The sequence below is a fragment of the Sarcophilus harrisii genome, chromosome 2 (genome assembly GCF_902635505.1).
Source record: "Sarcophilus harrisii chromosome 2, mSarHar1.11, whole genome shotgun sequence".
In the NCBI taxonomy this organism is placed as follows: Eukaryota; Metazoa; Chordata; class Mammalia; order Dasyuromorphia; family Dasyuridae; genus Sarcophilus; species Sarcophilus harrisii.
The window spans coordinates 168,818,955-168,839,313 of record NC_045427.1 but is presented as its reverse complement, the minus strand read 5'-3'; positions in this window follow the sequence as shown (position 1 = coordinate 168,839,313).

Sequence of the window (20,359 nt, the reverse complement as noted above, 5' to 3'; positions counted from 1 at the left end):
GACTTCCTCATTAAAACTTCCATGGCTTTGATGGAGGATTCTGGCAAGATTGAAGAGTAGGACAGAAAATTCCAAGCTCTCCAGATTTTCCCCAAATACAAAACAAAATTGTACCTCTAGATAAACATAGACTGGTAAAAATAAATAAATAAATAAATAAAAATAAAACTTGGGGCAGAACAAGGGTTCCTGGTTCAATCCAAGAAAAAGACCTCAAGACCCTGGTTTAACCTTGTGAAGTATGAACACCTATAGGCTAGCTTCTCAGAAACAGCAATCCAGGAGCTAGCTGGGTTCTGGGGTAGTTTCAGTCTGAACCATGGGTACTTTTACCTCCTGGACAGTCTGGGGAGTTGGGGATTTGAGTCTAGAAAGACTGAGGGAATCTCTGCTGAGTAGGAATACCAGGTCCAGCTACTCTGCAGAGACACTGCCCTTAGTGAAAAGGAACCAGCATACCCCTTGAGTACAGAAGCAATGGGGCAGAGCCATTGGTGGCTGCAGGCACTTGCAGGAGGGTAGAACTTTTGGTTTGGGGTTCCAGATCAGAGAGGAGAGCTGAAGTGAAGCTAGAGGCAGCATCCCCCTCACTCTAAAATTAGACTACTTACACTAATAGTTCTCATTTTTAAAAAATAACAATAATGAACAGGCAAAGAAGAAAGAATTCAACCATAGAAACTTATTATGGGAATAAGGAAGACCAGAGTTCATCTCCAGAAGAGGACAGTGGAAAAAAAAAATTTAAAGCCTCTTCTATACCATTAATGGTTACCTACCCAGAAAGAATTTATAAAAGAATTCAAAAAAGAATTTGAAAATTAAATGAGAGAGATTGAGGAAAAACTAAAATAAATAAATAAGAACTATCCAAGAAACTTGCATGATTTTGCCCATACTTCTTCACTGCCCTTAGAAAATCTTTCCTCTGAAAGGGACCCACATATACAAAACTGTTTGTGAGAGCCCTTTTTGTAGTGGCAAGAAACTGGAAACTAAATGGATGCCCATCAGCTGGAGAATGGCTGAATAAGTTATGGTATATGAATGTTATGGAATATTATTATTCTGTAAAGAATGATCAGCAGGATGGTTTCAGAGAGGCCTGGTGAGACTTACATGAACTGATGCTAAGTGAAATGAGCTGAACTAGGAGATCATTGTACCCAGCAAAAACAGGATTATACAATGATACATTCTGATTGACACAGCTCTTTTTAACAATGAGATGATTCTGGTCAGTTCCAATAACCTTGTTTTTTTTTTGGGTTTTTTTAATAGCCTTTTATTTACAGGATATATGCATGGGTAACTTTACAGCATTAACAATTGCCAAACCTCTTGTTCCAATTTTTCACCTCTTACCCCCACCCCCTCCCCCAGATGGCAGGATGACCAGTAGATGTTAAGTACATTAAAATATAAATTAGATACACAATAAGTATACATGACCAAAACGTTATTTTGCTGTACAAAAAGAATCAAACTCTGAAATATTGTACAATTAGCTTGTGAAGGAAATCAAAAATGCAGGTAGACATAAAGATAGGGATTGGGAATTCAACGTAATGGTTTTTAGTCATCTCCCAGAGTTCTTTCTCTGGGCATAGATGGTTCAGTTCATTACTGCTCCATCCAATAACCTTGTGATGAATAGAGTCAACTACACCCAGAGAGAGGACTGTGGGGACTGAGTATGGATAACAACATAGCATTTTCACTCTTTTTTGTAGTTGTTTGCTTGCATTTTACTTTCTTTCTCATTTTTTTTCCTTTTTGATATGATTTTTCTTGTGCAGCAAGACAATTGTATAAACATGTATGCATATATTGGATTTAACATATATTTTTACCATATTTAACATATGTTGTATTATTTGCTATCTAGGAGAGGGAATGAGGGTAAAACAGGGAAAAAACCAAACAAAATTTCAAGGGTTAATGCTGAAAAATTATCCATATATTTTGAAAATTAAAAAGCTTTAATAAAAAAGAAAATATTTCCTCTTCTTGGCCAACTTCTATTACCCACTTCTATTACCTGAATTCTCACTATTCTGGAAAGTAAATATTATTATTATCTCCTTATTATAAATGAAGGAACGGAGGCAAATATAGGTTAAGTGATTTGCCCAAAATAAAACATAGAGTAAATATATGGATCAGATCAGAATTTGGTACTCTATTCACTGTGTCTCTTTTAGAAAGTCCTTTGCTTGGCATTTAAAGCTCTTCACAACTTGCTACTTTCCTACTTTTTCAGTCTACTCATACATTATTTTCTTCTACACACGACAATTCAGAAATCCTGGGCTGTTTCTCACATAATGTTCCAAATCTGTGTTTTTACACAGGTGACTTCCACATCTAGAATGCTCTGTCCTCACCTCTGCCTCTAGGAAACTGTTTTGTTTTGTTTTTTATACTCCACTGAAATTTCATATTCTTGAGAAGATTTTTACTTGGTCCCCCAGCCATGTTGTCTCCCTGAAATAATATGAGATCTCCTAGAAGAGTGACTATTTTCACTTTTCTTCTGATAGTACCAGCACCTTGACTTGGCACTTAGTGGGCACTTAGTAAATGCTTGTTTTATTAACTAAACTTTTTAAAAAATTTTTTGTTTTTATTTATTTATGCATTTATTAACTAAACTAAAAACTTCTTTATTAACTAAAGAAGATGAGGAAGAAATCACTCCTCAAGGAAGAGGATGTCCCATTCTCTGTTTTGTTCTTAAACAGATTCTTAAAAGGGTAAATAGGATGTGGACATCATTTAAGGTCCTTTGCGGTTTAAAAAAAAAAAAAAACAATAAAAGTAAAAAGGCAGGAAAGAATGCAACAGGAACTAGTAGTCAGCAATCCTGAAGGTTCCTAGTAGGGAATAGGAAGAAATAAGTCAGAGCACTGCTTGCCATCTAGGGGAGGGGGTGGAGGGTAGGAGGGAAAAATCGGAACAGAAGTGAGTGCAAGGGATAATGTTGTAAAAAAAAAATTACCCTGGCATGGATTCTGTCAATAAAAAGTTACTATAATAAAAAAAAGAAAAGAAATAAGTCAGAGCAGCCCAGTATCAGAACATCAGCACCTTCTGTCTGGAAACTACCAAGAAAAACTTGCATTTGATCTTTAGCAGCAGAAATGTCAAGACCTTAAACCCAACTTTGGTTCCCTTCACCCTCCTTTTCTGATCTCCAGTTGCTATCTCTCCACCACAGTTCCAATGAATCTCTCTGTGTGAGGTCAGTTTATCACCCACAGGTAAGGACATCCAGAGGCTTCCTACCATTTCCATAAATGCACAGGTTTTTAAGGAGCTTAGATTGACTGATACTTCCACATGGGCAGACGGAGCTAACCCATCCAACTCTTCTGGAGTTGGTATTTGCCAATTTTTTGGTATTTGCATGAATTGTAACATAAGCTCATGAGGCTTTTTACAGTTTTGAGTAAGTGTTTCCCCACCTCAGCTATAAGCTGAAAAGTAACACCATTATCTTCTCTGGCTTTTGCATCTTTTAAGAAGTCTGCTCTAACTGATACCCCAAACCCCACTTTTGGTCCACTTGACTCAGTTGAATCCTGTGTCTTAGGATTCAGAGGGTAACATATTCTAGAACATTTGCTTTGATATACTTTTTTCTTTGCTCCCTAATTTGACTGAAAGTACCTCAAAGATGAGCACTGAGTTTTTATTTCATTTCTACCCATAAGGAGCTATATAATGCTTTGTGAACAATAGGAGCTGAATAAACATTTGTTGATTGAATGAATTGTAGGGGACACAGAATTATAGGGGACATAGAATATTAGAATTTGTCAGGAAAAATTAAGTTTGAATCATGCCTTAGACACCCAATATCTGCATGATCCTGAGCAAGTCATCTAACTTTTCTCAGATTTAATTCTCTTATCTCTTAAAACTGGGATAAAAAATAGTACCTGTCTCTTAGGATTGTTATGAAAGCCAAACAAAGTAATATATATAAAGAGCTCCTCAAGCTTTAGAGAACTATAATTATCACATATATTTTATTATTATTATCAATCTCATTTCAATAGGATTTACTCAGTGACCACTATGTTTAAGGCACTAAGCTAGATGATGGGGATAAAAAGACAAAAAAAAAAGTTCCTACTCTAAAGGAGCTTACTTTCTACTGGGAGACTGCAGTATGTAAATAGATATATTAATACAATGTGATTTGAAAGCAATAGAGAACTAATATTGTGATACAGTGGAAAGAATACTGGGTCTGGAGTCAGATAACCTAATCTGCGATTAAATTTTCATTCTACTGTCTCTCACATGTGTGATCTGGGCAAGTTAATAAACTCCTCAAATCCCTGTTTCTTTATTGAGTTAGATGATTTCTATTGTCCCTTCCAAATCTAAATTTACTCTCTTCCTGTGAACTTGGGAGATGCCTTTCCTAGAGGAACTTCTGAGATGAGCTGAAGATTATGTTGTTATGAATTACCAGGAATGAAGAAATAAAAGAAAGCTTGCATAGCATTTTAGGCAGACAAATTCGGAGTATGCACATGAATCTAAAACATGGATCTGCATCCATTGTATAAGAGCTTGTCTACTGAGTGAATTGTCTGACTGACTGCAACATTCTATCTTCCTGCTCATTTGACTGTTCAGTAGAGCATGAAATGTTGTCACAAAAATTATTCAGACCTATTGCCCACCCCTAGACATATATACCACTGTTTGCCCAATCCCAGAACATTGCTGATTTTCTCAGCCTGGATTGATCTTCCCTCTCACTGACCCCATCAGCCATGAGGATTTTTTGGGGGGTCTTCATCGTGGCTTTCTTCATCCTGGTCTACATTCCTCCAGGTAAAATAGACATCATTTGAAAAATAATTATAAAGAGAGAACCAGAGAATTTCCAAGCTAGATTATCCAGTCTAATGTTCTCCTTTTATAAAGGGGAGAAAATGAGACTTAAAGAGGGAAATTGACTTGCCCTATATCCATTCCTTAATGGTTCTCTTCCCCTTGGAAGAGTCAAGATTAGCTTCCATGTCCTGAATCCCAACCTAGGCTCCTTCCCTACACTGTTTTCCCTGGGAAAAAGAGACATTGTCCTGAAGAAGGGTATAAAGACATGGGTTGGGGAGGGAGGGGGTAGAGCAGATCAGTAACTGAAAGAACAAAGGCTGACCCCAGATAAAAGGGGAGGGAATAGAAAATTTGCTTTTGCAGATACTGTTCATGAGCTCCTCTTCCCCTTCTATTCTCATCCTCCCTATCCTCTGATCCATCTTGGATCTTCTGCATAATTTGAAAATGAGACTACCAGAAGTTGGAGAATAAAGACATTAAAAATAGAAGTATGTGCATCTTAGGGAACAAAACAGGATTTGTAGATGGGAGGGAGAGAAAGAGGTTCTTAGAAATTGCTTTGGGGTAAAAATGGCCAGAATAGCAATGCCAGGAATAGTTTAGGGATTTAATGGTGCTTCTCAGAAATATGAAGGTCTCTTGGAACGCTAAACATTGAAGACTTGAAAAAATACTCAGGGCAGAGTACAATAGGTACCACAAACCACAACAGCATGTGATAGAAAAACCATCTGACTTTTTCTCCTTGGGAAAAATATAGTTTTAGGTTCCTAAATGGAGTATTTTGAAGGACCGTAGAAACAGAGACTAGCACCCCAAGAAGCAGAAGTAAGTTTCTTATGCCAAAAGGATAGTTCTCAAAATCTTCCATTCTGTGACTTCTTTGAATACTCTTAGCCTTAGCCTTAAGCGCAATGGCCTTGGAAACCTCATCTACAAAAAGCATCTAGTGTCTGAGATAAGAAGTTGATTCTAAAATCAAACTACTCACTACATCTTCATATCAGATTGCCCAGAAATTACAGGGCTCCAAAAGGTATCTCAGATTCCAAATTATATCAGAATAGGGTCAATAATAATTGAGCAATGCTTCACATTTATATAATTACTTTTCAAAGCACCACACAGTTATCTTATTTTAACTTTATCATGACCCTATGAATTAAGTAAGTTATTTTTATAACAGATGAGGAAATTGAGGTTGAGAAAGAAGAAAAAATTAACCCAAAGTCACAGAGCAAGATTATGGAAGAGCCAGGAATGGGAAGAACACATTGGTCTTAGAGTCAGAGGAACCAAGCTTGAGATTTATTCCAGGGTTTACCAACCATGGACAAGTCCCTTCAACTCTCTGAACCCTGGCTTCCAAACCTCCCAAAAAGAGTTTAGAATACTTATCCTACCTCTCACAGAGTTTTTCTATGGAAATCTTTATAGACCTTAAAGTGAGTTATTAGTATGTCAATCTGAGGATCTCCTCAGTTATTCTGGGACCTCAGCATATATTTCCAAGGACAACTTCACAGAAATTCAGGGCTGAAAGAACCTTAGATCATTTAGTCCAATGTTCTTATTTTATGTAAAGAGAAGCTGAAGCTCAAAGGGAAGGTTCCACAATTAATAAATGACAAAACTAAAACTTAAGCCCAAGACTCATGTCCCCTAGCATAGGGCCCTTTACACCATACCAAACAACATTATTTTTATTGCCTTGTTTCAACAAACATCTATAAACTATAAACTTTTCAATCATGTTAAGTTCCCCTACCAAATCTGTTGGCTCCCAGGTCTTACATATATGTTCTCAATGAATAATAATATTTTAGAGATTTAAAAGATGGAAGCCATTTTGAGCTCTGTTGAGACTTACAAGACAATGGACCTTTGGACAAGGTCTGTGTATTGAGCTGCATCATTCAGCCATGAGATATCAGAGAATTTTACCTTTAGCCCCTTTATAATCCCAATAAGAAAGTAATGAAAAGTCCTAAGGAGATCTGGAGTGTATGTCCTTCATAGTGCCCCAGGAAACTAACCATAGACCACTGATTATTTCTTTGTGTAGCTGATGTCAAAGTCCTGAGGTGCTGGGGTGGACTTGGAAGATGCCGGAAAATCTGCAAGAATGAAGAATTCTCCTTTCTTCTCTGCCAAGAAGTGAGGTTGTGCTGTATCAATAAAAAGCTGGTAGACATAGATATTCCCTCAGCACCTCTAGACCCAAGCCTCATAGAACCGTAAAATCACAGATTTCAATCTAAAAGGGATTTTAGAAATCATCATTTATAAATTTATAAATAAAAAGACTGAGGAGACAAAGGCAAAGGGAATTTGGCAATCAGATTAAATTCCAAAGCCAGGATTAGAACTTTGGCCTTCTGACTCTAAATACAGTATTCTTTCCACTGAAGTAAGAGCAGCGGACCTCCCATTACCCACTGAGACCCTGAACAGGATAAGGGTAGGCCTTGCCCATTTCCCTGCTAATTGTTTTATTGTTGAAGTTGAAGCTCTCAGTACCAAGATCATTTTCATTTCTCATCCAAACATTAAACAGTATCTCTATTTCCCAGTAAATCTGTATGTCCACCATGCATTGCTGCGTCTAAGAGATGTTTGTAGAAAACATACTGTCCTTAATTGTCCTAATTCATACAGAGAAGGGCATTATCTCACCTCATATCGGCCAAAAGAAAATACCTAAGCCACAGTCAAATGTAAGCTCTGCCATAGTCAAAAGGGAGAAGGGGAGGAAGGGAGAGCAGAAGAATAGGATTAGATGTACTTAAAACCAACCAATATGAATGGAACTTGGGAAGCCATGTACACAAAAGCTCCATCATACTCCCATAAGTCTCCACCTTCTGAGCATGATTGCCAAACAGTCAGAGGAAGGACCTGCACCTGTATATTACCCCAGAAAATATCTTGGATCAGTGACATCTGGTCAAGGATATCTGAGAAACAAATAATTCTTTCACTTAGTCCCCTTCTCACATCTCTGCCTTGTCTACCTAACCATCTCTGGACAACTCTGAGAGATATGGCAGGTATGTTCATCCAACAAGTATTCATTACATATATACCAGGTGTTGAACACTGGAATAGATGCTGGGGATATAAATACAATAGTGAAAAAGAACTCCATCTCAAGGGACTTACTATTGGGAAGGAAAAAACACATCCATAGGTAAATAAATATAAAATATAGGAATGGTGACTGCACCTGTGATTTCATTAATACAGCTAGTTCCAGTGTCAAACTTCCTTTACAAGGCAAAGAGGCATCTTTTCTTTGAATTATATTCTTAGGGAACGACCTAGAACATTGATGTCAAATGATTTGCCTATGACACACTGCCAGCATATGTCAAAGCCAGAATTTAAATCCTATTTTTGAGGCCAGTTCATCAACTATTATATTATACTTCACTACATTGCTTCTAAAATATAACATATATACAAAGTAATTTCAGAAGGGGAGAGCTTTGATAACTGGGATTTTCAGAGGCACTCAGAATCTAAAACCATCTTCCTGTAACAGAGAGTCCTTCTGCTAAATCTAGTAGATAATCAGGACCTTTGATCATCAAGGTCCAGGCCTTAAACCAAAACCAATCTGATCCTAATTGACCACCAACAGGTCCTAAACCAAGCCTTATTTGGTCATTGTTTGGATCCTGATTGACCAGATTGAATGTAAAGAGCAGCCATTTCTGCTTTGTCCAGAAACTCTAAGGGTCTTCCTCTCCCAGATTCATTCATTCATTTATTAATTTATCTAACTTTTTTTGGACTAGTTGAAAGAGGAGATTCTTTGCCTCAATTGCCACCTAGCTTTAATCACATTTAAGGAATGCGTATGGACTCAGTCAAACTGAGACCTTAGTTTAAAAGGGCCAAGGTCTCCCAATTCATCCAGGGCCATCTCCAGTCATCTTCATCTATATCTTGCCATTGGACCCACATGGCTCTGGAGGGGAAAGTGAGGCAGGGGGCTTTGCACAGTCTCCCTCACTTAAACCCAATTCACTTGCACTCATGACATCATGATCTCATGGTTTCTTCGAGAATGAAAGGCAAATATCTTCTGTCTTCAACTAATATTTACTTGCCCCAACTTTATAGGAGACACTGTCCTTGGTAGCAGAGGCAATGGGAGATAAAAGACTTTTTACTAGTCTTCAGGATGTGTGTATATATATATATATATATATATATATATATATATATATATACATATATGTATGTATATAAATAGAGAGAGAGAGAAAAGATTTATATATATAAATATATATGCTCTTTATATATATATATATATATATATATATATATATATAAAGAACAATCATTGTCCCAGATCACAGTCTGTGCCCAATGAGTGGTGCTCATGAAGTGGTACTGGCAGTGCATTAAGTAGGAATTCTGAAAAAAGAATAGATTCTTGGGGGCTTCATAGTGAGGTAGGATTTGAACTAGATCTTAAAGGAAGGGCTTCATGGAGAGAAGAAAGAAGGTACTGCCCTCAGTAGAGCCAAAACAAGATTATCTGGGGTAGGAGGAGGGTTATTAGAGCCTGTTTCATGTAGGAAGAGTAGGTGAACAACAGCTAATGCTATGATGATAAATGGTAGGATGAAGTGAAAGGCAAAGAACCGTGTGAGAGTTGCCTTATCTACTGCGAAGCCTCCTCAGATTCATTCTGCCAGAGTGGTGCCAATGTAGGGAATAGCGGATAATAGGTTCGTAATTACGGTAGCACCTCAGAATGATATTTGGCCTCAAGGAAGAACATATCCAACAAATGCTGTTGCTACCGTAATAGGTCTAATCCTCCAGGTACTGTAACCTTGGACTGCTATCCTACTCTTTCCCACCATTGTACTTTCTTTGGCAACATACTTCTGAGTTTAATCAGGTATCATCAGCAATCTTATTGGAACAATGAAGATGAACATGAAGCTTGTCAATCTCTCCAAATTATGGGTCAAGTCTGATATACCAGGAATCCCCCTCTATCCTATCTTTCATAATCTCTCAGGGTTTAGCAAATCCAGGACCAAGTCTCTTAGAAGCAAGATTATAGGAAGGAAAAAAGTTGATAAATTGCTTTGTCTCTCTCTTCAATAATTCTAAGGAACCTAAAGCTTTCTAGGCTTTCTTTCATGCTATTTCAGTCCTGGATTAATCCTGCCTTATTATTTCATAGATGAGGAAACAGGCTCAGGGACAGCCACATATTCAAAGCCTCAGTTTCCTCATTTGTAAAATGGGGATAATAACAACATTTACTTCACAAGATTGTTGTAAAGATCAAAGGAGATTATAGACAAAATATACCTTGCAAACCAAGGTTTGCAGAGGTTTAATGAAGCTATTCTTCAGGAAGAACACTCTCTTTAAATTAAAATATTTTTCTACATAAGCTCCAGAAACTCAAACTCTATCTTGTCCCATCCTTAATCTTCTACAAACTATAGGAAACTTCTGGGAGAAGGGGGGTTCCCTCTCTAACAAATGCCACTGCCCTTTAACATAAGCAAAGGAAGGGAACCCTATCCTGATATTACTACCCCAGTATATTTGGAGGATACCAACAGACCCTATAAACTACCAATAATATTTTTCTCAGTTGCCCTGGAGGAAGCAGTGGGCTCGATAGACCTAGTCAGTATTTTTGAGTATTCATAAGCTGGTGAAAGGTTGCAAATGGGAGCATTTGTTAAATTCTGGCTACAATCTATACCCAAGGGAATCCACAACCCTCACAGATCTCTGCTTTTTACACACATCATCTCCACATGAGGTCCCAGTCCCTAAAAAAGAATCTGGTTGGAAGGAAGGAAGGATCATGGCTCCTTCAAAGCTCATCTTTAATTTTCAGGCAACACTTTGTTGGTGTGTTGGGTTTTTGCATTTCATTTTTTTTATTCTAAACTGAATATACAGAAAACAAAATGCCTATTTTCTTATACAATATAGAACAGAAAATAATTATATATAACCCTGCAAATCTCTGTCATATAGAAATTACGAGATCAACCAAATCATTTCCAATGGAGCAGTAATGAACTGAACCAGCTATGCCCAGAAAAAGAACTCTGGGAGATGACTAAAAACCATTACATTGAATTCCCAATCCCTATATTTATGCCCACCTGCATTTTTTATTTCCTTCACAAGCTAATTGTACAATATTTCAGAGTCTGATTCTTTTTGTACAGCAAAATAATGTTTTGGTCATGTATACTTATTGTGTATCTAATTTATATTTTACAAGAGGTTTGGCAATTGTTAATGCTGTAAAGTTACCCATGCATATATCCTGTAAATAAAAGGCTATTAAATAAAAAATAATAATAAATAAATAAATAAAAAGAAAGCTCAAATTAAAAAAAAAAAAGAAATTACTTTTCTTTTTACATGTTAAGTATAAAAAAGTTTCAAAATTACTGTCTGTAATTCTTCTTGGCCTTTCTTCTGTTCTATTATCATATGTGGAGGAAAGGAATCCTCACCCCTGTTCTTTCTCCCATACTCCTTCCTATTGAAACCTACTTCATTGATCCTTGCCACTCAAAATTTCAAGCCTTCTTTATATGAATTCCTATATCTCTATAAATTTTTTTGCCTATAGAAATGTCCAATTCTCTCTTATGATCTCCCCCCAAAAAAAATCCTTGTTTTGACATTTCAATCTTGTCATTTTCCTATCTAACCAGGAGATAGAGAAAGCCAAAAGGTAGAATATTCCAAGTGAGGTGGGGTGGCAGTCCCCCATATGCCACTGAATCAGAAAATGGAATGTTCTATCTAAGAAGCATCAAGGAGGCCTGTGTTAAACATTCTCTTTGTTGTGGCAAAGGATTGGAAATCCAGGGTGTTTGGGACAAAAAGACCTACCCAAATTGACTACTCAGAGATCACTCATAGAAAGCAGAATTGTTTATTAGAATCTCGAGAAGCAGCTCCCATCCTGGTCTGTGAGCCAAATTCACAGCAGGTGTTCACAGCTTTTATACATTTCAGACAAAGAACCTCCAAAATCCCACCCTCTATATGTTGTGATTGGTCACATAAACCTTTATTCCCCTATTTGGTCAGTGGAATACAGTAGACAAGGTGATATACAGCTTCTTAGGCCCATAATCCCTTCTTTAGACAATGGAATGAAGTCCAGGCCTTATTTAAATCACATGACTGGGGCCTATAGGCTTTATCTACTTTAGCTAACAGTCTCTGATCAATATATACTTAATCTGTAAATTCTTCACCTTTCCACACAAGAGGATGCTCATCAATTAGGAAATGGCTGGACAAATTGAGATCATCGAATATTATTATTCTATAAGAAATGATGAGCAGGCAGATTTCAGAAAATCCCAGAAAAACTTACATGAACTGATGCTGATTAAAGTGAACAGAACCATGAGAATATTGTATACAGTAACAGTGACATTATGCAGATGATCAACAATGATAGACTTAGATCTTCTCTGCAATACAATGATTTAAGATAATTCCAAAATATTCATAATGGAAAACACTATCCACATCCAGAGAAAGAACTATGGATTCTGAATGCAAAATTGAAGCACACTATTTTCACTTTTCTCTTGCTTTTTTTCCTCTTGTTGTGATTCTTCTTTCACAACATGACTAATATAAAAATATGTATAATATAATTGTATATGTATAATCTATAACAGATTGCTTGCCACCTTGTGGAGGGAGAATGGAAAGAGAGAAAATGGAAATCAAAATATTATAAAAATAAATGTTAAAAACTAATAAGTAATTTTTAAAAAGTTAAAAAGGCCTGTGTTACTGTTTTGTAGAGTATAAGGAAGAAAGCCAAGTATAAAAAAAACTGGGAAAGTAGGAAGTTAGAGTTGCAGAAGACTTTAAAAACCAGAGAGGATTTATATTTGATTCCAACTCAAGTTCTAGTTGTTTGTATCCATTTCTTATCTCTTTGGAATATGCACTCCCTGAAACCAGGTCCTATATGTCTCCTATTTTTGGTTCATTCCCATAAATTTACCTTGCAATGGCCTTTCTGGGTGACTGTTTGATTCTGACAAAATGTCACCACAGTCAGAGCTCTCAAGGAGCTGGTGTGGTTTGGGAGATGATCATTCCCAAGATATAAGAAGATAGCTGCTGTTAATTGTGAATATCAAATTGCCTGATTTCATTGGCGATTCTCACTCTTACTTTGCTTCTTTTAAAATTCTCTAGGCCTTTGTTGTTATTTTTATTATTTCTGCAAAACATTTTTTACTGGTATTTTATTTTTCCAAATACATACAAAGATAGTTTTCAATATTCACCTTCCAAAGCCTTGTGTTGAAAATTTTTCTGTCTCTACTCCTTCTTCTCCCCTCCTCAAGAAAGTAAGCAACCTGATATAGGTTGAATATGTACAATTCTTCTAAACATATTTGCATATTTTTCATTCTGAGCAAAAAAAAATCAGCTCAAAAAGGAAAAAAAAACTAGCAAACAAACAAAAACAACAAAAAGGTGAAAACACTATGCTTTTATTCACATTCAGTCTTGATAGTTCTCTTTCTGGATGTGGATGACACTTTCCATTACAAGTCTTCTATTGGTATTACGTTGAATCATCTCATTGTTGAAAAGAGTCAAATATCTCACACGTGATCATCCCATAATCTTGTTACTGTAGACAACGTTCTCTTCTCTGCTCACTTTACTTAGCATCAGTTCATAAATGTTTCCAGGCTTTTCTGAAATCAGCCTGCTCATTATTTCTTATAGAACAATAATTCTCTAGGCCTTTTAAAAGTTTTCTGGATTGCAGAAACTCCTTCCTTTACTGCTGCCACAGTGTCATGAAGGAGGAAGAGGAACTGCTCTGTAACTCAGCAAATCTAAATTTCCATCTCCCTAAAGAGAAGACCCATAAAAAACTCTCTACCATCCTTCCATTTAGCTTCTCTTTACCCAGATTCCCCTTTAGCAAATGCCTGTTCACAAGTGTGATAGTCCAGTTCTTGGCTCTTCTACCCCTGCCTCCTTCCTTCTCTATGATCTCCTCCTCAGGACCCCAGCAGTCTCCCTTTCTAGCCTCATCAATTTAATTATTGTACCTACTCTCCTTTTCTCATTTTTACCTGTGCATCTTGTCTATAGCCCAAATTTTGGGGGGAGGGTGTTTCCTTATTTTTGTCTCAGAATAATTTTAAGTTAATTGCTCTGTGACCAACCCCCATATCTGTCCAGAGCAACCATTCAAAGAGACCAATCCCAGTGCTGAGCTTAGAATGAATTCCAAATCCACCCTATTCCCAGGGAGCACAGATTATGTTCCTTCAGTCACTCCCAATACTCCCCATAAAACTGTGATTGTGACTTAGAGGATCTGCATTGAAAAAGATAATTTCAAGGTCAAAATAGAAGAGAGGTGGCAGCATATAGGGCTATGACATCTTTCTAATTATTAGCTAAGAAGGTCTAAGGTATCAAGAAAGATTGGATTCACTCATTCCTTTATCCCATTTTCCCCCAAACTCTTTGAAGACAATGAGAAATTGTATTTAAAAAAGAAAATCACAAACTACAATATTGATGTCCTCTTCTTGGGATTTCAGTCTTGCTCTTCAAACCAAAAACTTCTGTAAAATATTGATTTGTAAATATACAGAAATAGTAGCCTAAAATATTTCTTGGCATGAATCTTCAATTCTAACAGCCCAAAACAAACAAGGAAAGAAAATACAATTCTAGGATCCTTTCTCAAACCTTCAAAGAAATGTCTCATAAGACTAGTTAAATGTTCTGACTCAAATAGTAGTGATAAATGATTGCATGTCAGCTTAGTAGTTGACTTTCAGTGGAGAATTGCAGGAAACTGTGCTTGGTTTCAACAACATTTATATAGCAATTACCATATAGCCAGGAATTCTGCTAAGCACTTTACAATCATTATCTTATTTGACCTTCACAACAACACTGGGAAGTCAATATTATTATTATTATTCCCATTTTACAGTTGAGGAAACAGAGGCAAACTAAGGTTAAGTGACTTTCCCAGAGTCTCATAATTAGGGAGGGCCTAAGGATGGATTTGAATTAAGGTCTTTCTGATTCTAAGTCAGACAAATTTTTTTCAAAGATTTGGATAAAGACAAATGTTTATCAGATACACTGATATTATAAAGATAGAAGTGAGAAAATTAGCCTGAATCTAGTAAATTGAGATTTTAAAAGGATAAATATAAAATCTTACATTTAGGGAGGGGGAAAAAGTTTCACATGTACAAGATACAAGGGGAGGGAAAATGTTTTTACTAGACCACAAGCTCAATGGGAGTCAACTGTAGGCTGCGGAAAGCAGGAAAACTGGTGTTATCTTCAGCAGTAGTAAGAGAGGCAGCATGTCCATAACTAGAAACTTAACAATGTGCCCTGGACAGACCAGATACCTGGAAGATTTTTAGATCTGGGTCCCACATCCAGAATATTGCTAACTGGAGAGTATCCAAAGGAAAAAAAAAAAAAGATTTATAAGGCAGAGTTAGATCAGAAATTCCTGCTACTTACTTGTTAATTTTATGGCTTTCAGGTAGGTCTAAGGGGTGATCTATTCACTATTGTCTCAGAAACTTGGTCATCATTGACCAACAGATTATCTGTCTGTCAGTCAATAATGCTTGTAGGACTATTATTCTAAGACCAGAAGACTTTAGAATCCTTGACAGACAGATTGTCAGAACAATAGCCCTCTAAGGTCAAAGTGTCTCAGGATCAGTAATATATCTTCCCTAAAGTCTAAGAGAAGAAATATTATATTCCTAAACCAGAAGATTTTTACAATCCTTAATAGACAGATTCTTAGATCAGAAGCACTCTAAGGTGGGACAAGGGGAGAGAGAGGGATCTCCTTACTGCTGTATCCCCTAAATGTCATTTTTTCCCTCTTAAGCAGTTTTATCCCCAAATTCATTTGGTACAAAGGGATGGAAAACTCATCTTTTGGAGCTGCCTCATTTGATGAGGGGTATAGAGCTGGTTCTGCCTAGTGGGGTCCAGATTGAATACAGGAGGCATGTGATTTGAAAATGGCAGCAGCAGCCTTCAGGGAATGCTGAGTGTCAGCATCAGTTAGTCGATGGTATTCAGGTTGAACAAGTGATTGGAAGTTCATAACGTGGAGGCTGGAGGAAATAAATCTCACAAGTAGGTTAAAAATTCAGGGACCAAATATGAACAAAAACAAGAATAATTAAAAGTGGAGTTAGTATGGGGGTTACTAGAGACAGTAACCAGGAACCCCACCCAGAGGAAGGCCTGGGGAGAGGGGGTTAGATGGGGCTATCATGACTGTCTCTCATCCAGACAGCTTTTTCTAGGGTAAATACCAAAGAACATTTCCCCAAAATTACTGCTTTTGTCTCCTCAAAGGAGTAAGAGTAATGAGTAGAATAGTGTGCCATTATACACAGTGAAAGGAGTGCTCAGATGGCCTAGGGTGTAAGCACCATGATGTTTAAAAAGCATTAAGCATTGATAGAAAGGATGACATACAGAGTGGAAATAATAATTTATCTTAAATGGGTTTGATGTCCTTTAGCAAAAACCTCTGAGTCTTTTCAGTCTTATAAGGAAAGGCTTTTACTTCACTAATTAGTAAAGGTGTCAACAGAAACCAAAAGCAGTTTGAAGCCCCTGTGAGGGGGCATATGTGTAAAATCTATGTGCCAGTCCTCCCCTAAATATGTATCCTTCTGCCAGATGGGCTTTAGGATGGGGGTTTAACAGCCCTTTCGGCACAAACTGGGCCACCTGACCTGTTTAATTGTTTCTCCTAGCTTGTGACCCATGAAAATAAGTTTCACAGGGATTGGAGAGCATTTTTCCCCAAGGGAGTAGGGCTTGGTGTAGGCCATAAAGAAGTTTCCACTGGCTGGTTTCAGGATTAGAAATTGGCCTGAAGTTTTGAAATCATCCAGAAGGAGAAAGGGTGTTCCCCCTTTCCTTAGCAAAGGGCCTGTTCCTGGGAGTTACATAAGAGTGTAGGAGTTGGGAAATTAAAGGTGCCATAGTCAGAGGCAAACAGGCAGCAGTGTGGGCAGCTGAATCTTCAAGCCTTTTCCCCTTGACCTAAAGTGAATCCCCCTTCTGGGGTCCTTTACAAAACATAACGTAACATAAGTCCATGGACAGCTTGTAATAATTGTAGAATTTCCCCTGCATATTTAATGGGAAATTTATTTATTTATTTTTGCTGTCCAAAGTTCCCTTTCTTTCCAAATGCATGAACATGCAACACATGAAAGGCATATTTGGAGTCAGTACAAATATTCACTCTCATTCTTTTCCCCAATTCTAAAACTCTATGAGGGCAAAAATGCTTTGAACCCAGTAGTAGGGTTAGAACTTCCAATAGTTGGCCTCATCCCCTCTTGTTCCACACACAGTAATTACCAATTTTAAGTTTAACATCATGACAATAACTCCAAATAACTTAGTTAACAATTTTAGAATTTTCCTAAGTAAATAGCAAGTAGTCTTAGCTGTAATTTCTATTCCCTTAAATGTTTGCCTTTGTTTTAAGGAGAAAACAAGACAATTCTTAAAATTGAGATAAAACAGATTTTAAAATTGACATTAGTTAATGAGATTCCCCAAGTTCTAATTAAATGTTCTGGACAAACTGAATTGCCATTTGGTTATTTCTCAATTCACACAAACCATTTCTCTTTTGTGAGCCAGGAAAGGTTTAAAGTGCAATTTATGTGATCTTCTCAACAACAATCATTATTATTTCTCTTTAGAAATCAGAAAACTGGGCAGAGATAAAAATAATCTGCCATAAATTACATAGTTAATATATATCCACAACTGAAACAGAGAATGATGGGCTTACCAAATGCAGAGGCTGACTGGCTTTCTCATCTCACACTGCCATGCTGGGTGCTGCCAGGGGTACCTAGATTCTTTCCAGGCAGGTGCTGGACAGACTGGTGTCTGAATCTCCCTTTGATAGTAGTTTCAGGTCCAGAGCTCAGGGAAGCTGACCATGGAGCCTAACCCTGACTCCACCTCCATTCCCCCAAGTTGGACCGGGGAGGTGTTTGGGAAAAGTTGTGTGGGGTCCCCATGGCTGTTGCTACTTCTCCTATTTCTACAAATGAGGAGAATTTGAGTTTCCCTATGGTACTTAAGCATTCTCTTAATCTGATCTGAGATGAGAGAAGTTAATGGAGGGACTTGGGCTATATCTATTTTGTTATCAATCCCACAACTCCCTTAATACAGTGGTTCTCAAAGTATGGTCTAGAGAATCCTGGGGATCTCTGAAACTCTTTTAGAGGGTCTACAAATTCAAAAATAGTTTTTATTTCCAATATGGTAAATGTCTATAAATATAATCCAGATAAACAAAAACACTTTGGAGAAATCTCAATAAATTTTAATAGGATAAAAATTCTGAAAACAAAAGTTTGAGAACCACTGCCTTAATACTTTCTGGAGTACTTTCCCAAAGAAGCAGAAGGGGATGCCAGACAAGATAGGAGTCAAGGAAGAGTTAGCAAAAAGTTGCTATTTACCTAGTTTGTTTTTTTCTTTTACTTTTCTTTCAAAATGGAGTAAGTTCCTGGAATTATCCCCAATGATTCAGGAATTTTTTTTCTTGCAATCTTAAAATGACTAATTGCCAAACTTCTTAATCATTGGTCTCAAAACTCTGAGAATCTGCTAAGATGTTATTAGCTAACTTTATTTCTGTAGCCCCCCCCAGTTTGGCCAGAGCTGAGGTCCACAGGAAAAAGTTAGGCTTTTTTTCCTTTTTTAAAGTGGGAGAAAAGGATGTTAAGAAGTCTTTCTCAACATTTTAACTTGTTACAACATAGAAGGGGTTTTTTGGCTGGCTGCATTTTGAATCTTTTCAGGTAACAAAATATAGCTCACAGAACAAACATGACACAGACATTCTGCACAGAGATGCAGACAGACCAAAATGACATGAAAGAGTAATGTCCCATCTTTGCCAAAAGCCATAAAATTTCTTTGCCAAAAGTCATCCTATAGCACTTCATCTCCTGTGGTGGAAGAGAAGGTAGAAAAGTGGCAAAGGTTCCCTAGGAACTTTGTGAAAAATTGCAAGAATTTCCAAGTCTGGGCATCCCTAGTCAAGGAAAATTTGCTGAGTATGGAGCTCATGACAACCCAGAGAAGCCTTCTCCCAGTTGTTTGGGATGTCCCATCTATAGGATTGAGGGAGAAAAAAATGGGGGGCTTACCTTGATAAGGAGGGAATCACACTAGGAGGAGGCCAGATTCTCCCTGTATGGGCCATCAAATGTTGAAGTTCAGAAAGAGCCCCCAAAAGATTGGGGGTCACAGATTGGTGTTGCAAAATGTCTCAAAAGAATCTGCAAGATTGAACTCATCTCCAAGTCAAGGGGCAAAGTTTAGTGTGATTGTAATGTCAGTTGAAGTGGGCTAAGTTCCAAAAGAATTTAGCAAGGAAAAGGAGATTGATTTATGGGACAAAATTAGACCAAAGCTTCATGTTACTTATTTGCTAATTTTATAGCTTTCAGGTAGGTCTGAGGGATGATCTATTCACTATTTTCTCAGGAACTTGCTTATCACTGACCAACAGATGATCTGTCTGTCAGGAAAGTTTGTAGAACTATTTTAAAACCAGAAAACTTTAGAATCATTGACAAACAGATTGTCAGAACAACAGCACTCTAAGGAAAGAGGGTCTCAGAATCACTAATATATTTTCCCTAAAGTCTAAGAGAAGAAATATTATTATATTCCTAGGCCAGAAGACTTTTATAATCATTAATGCACAAATTGTTAGAACAATAGCACTCTAAGGTAGGGAATGGGGGGAAACTTCCTTACTGCTGTTTTCCCTAAAAGCTATACTCCATCAATTGTATAGGAAGAACAAGATAGCCAAATTCACACAGTTGAATCACTGATACATCAAAGAAAAAAAAGGTTTTTAAGAATTGTTTAATTTGTCTCCAGAGTATAAAGCTAGAAGCAATGGGTGGAATGCATAAAGAGGAAAATTTAAGCTTGAAGTCAAGAAAAACTTTCTAATAGCTGTAATTTTTCAGAAGTGCAATGAACTGCTTCAAGAAGCAGTAAAAAGGTAATTCCCCCTTCCTAGAGGACTCAAAGCAAAAACTATCAGGTATTTTACAGAGAAGATTCCTATTCAGACATGAGTTGGGCTAGATGACTACTGAAGTCCCTTCTAATTCTGAAATTCTATGACCTGATCCCATTTCCCATCCACCATTACCTTCCAAATTTTCGCAAAACAAAAACCAGAACAGAGGAAATATATATTAGACCCCTGACTTCTTTTCCACTTATATTACTTTAAGAAAGGTGACATTGGTCATCACTTTCTCTCTTTTAGACTCAGTTTCCTTCTCCTCTGTAAAACTCATCTACCATTCTCACATAATTTCAGTGAGGTTCACATGAGAAAGGATTT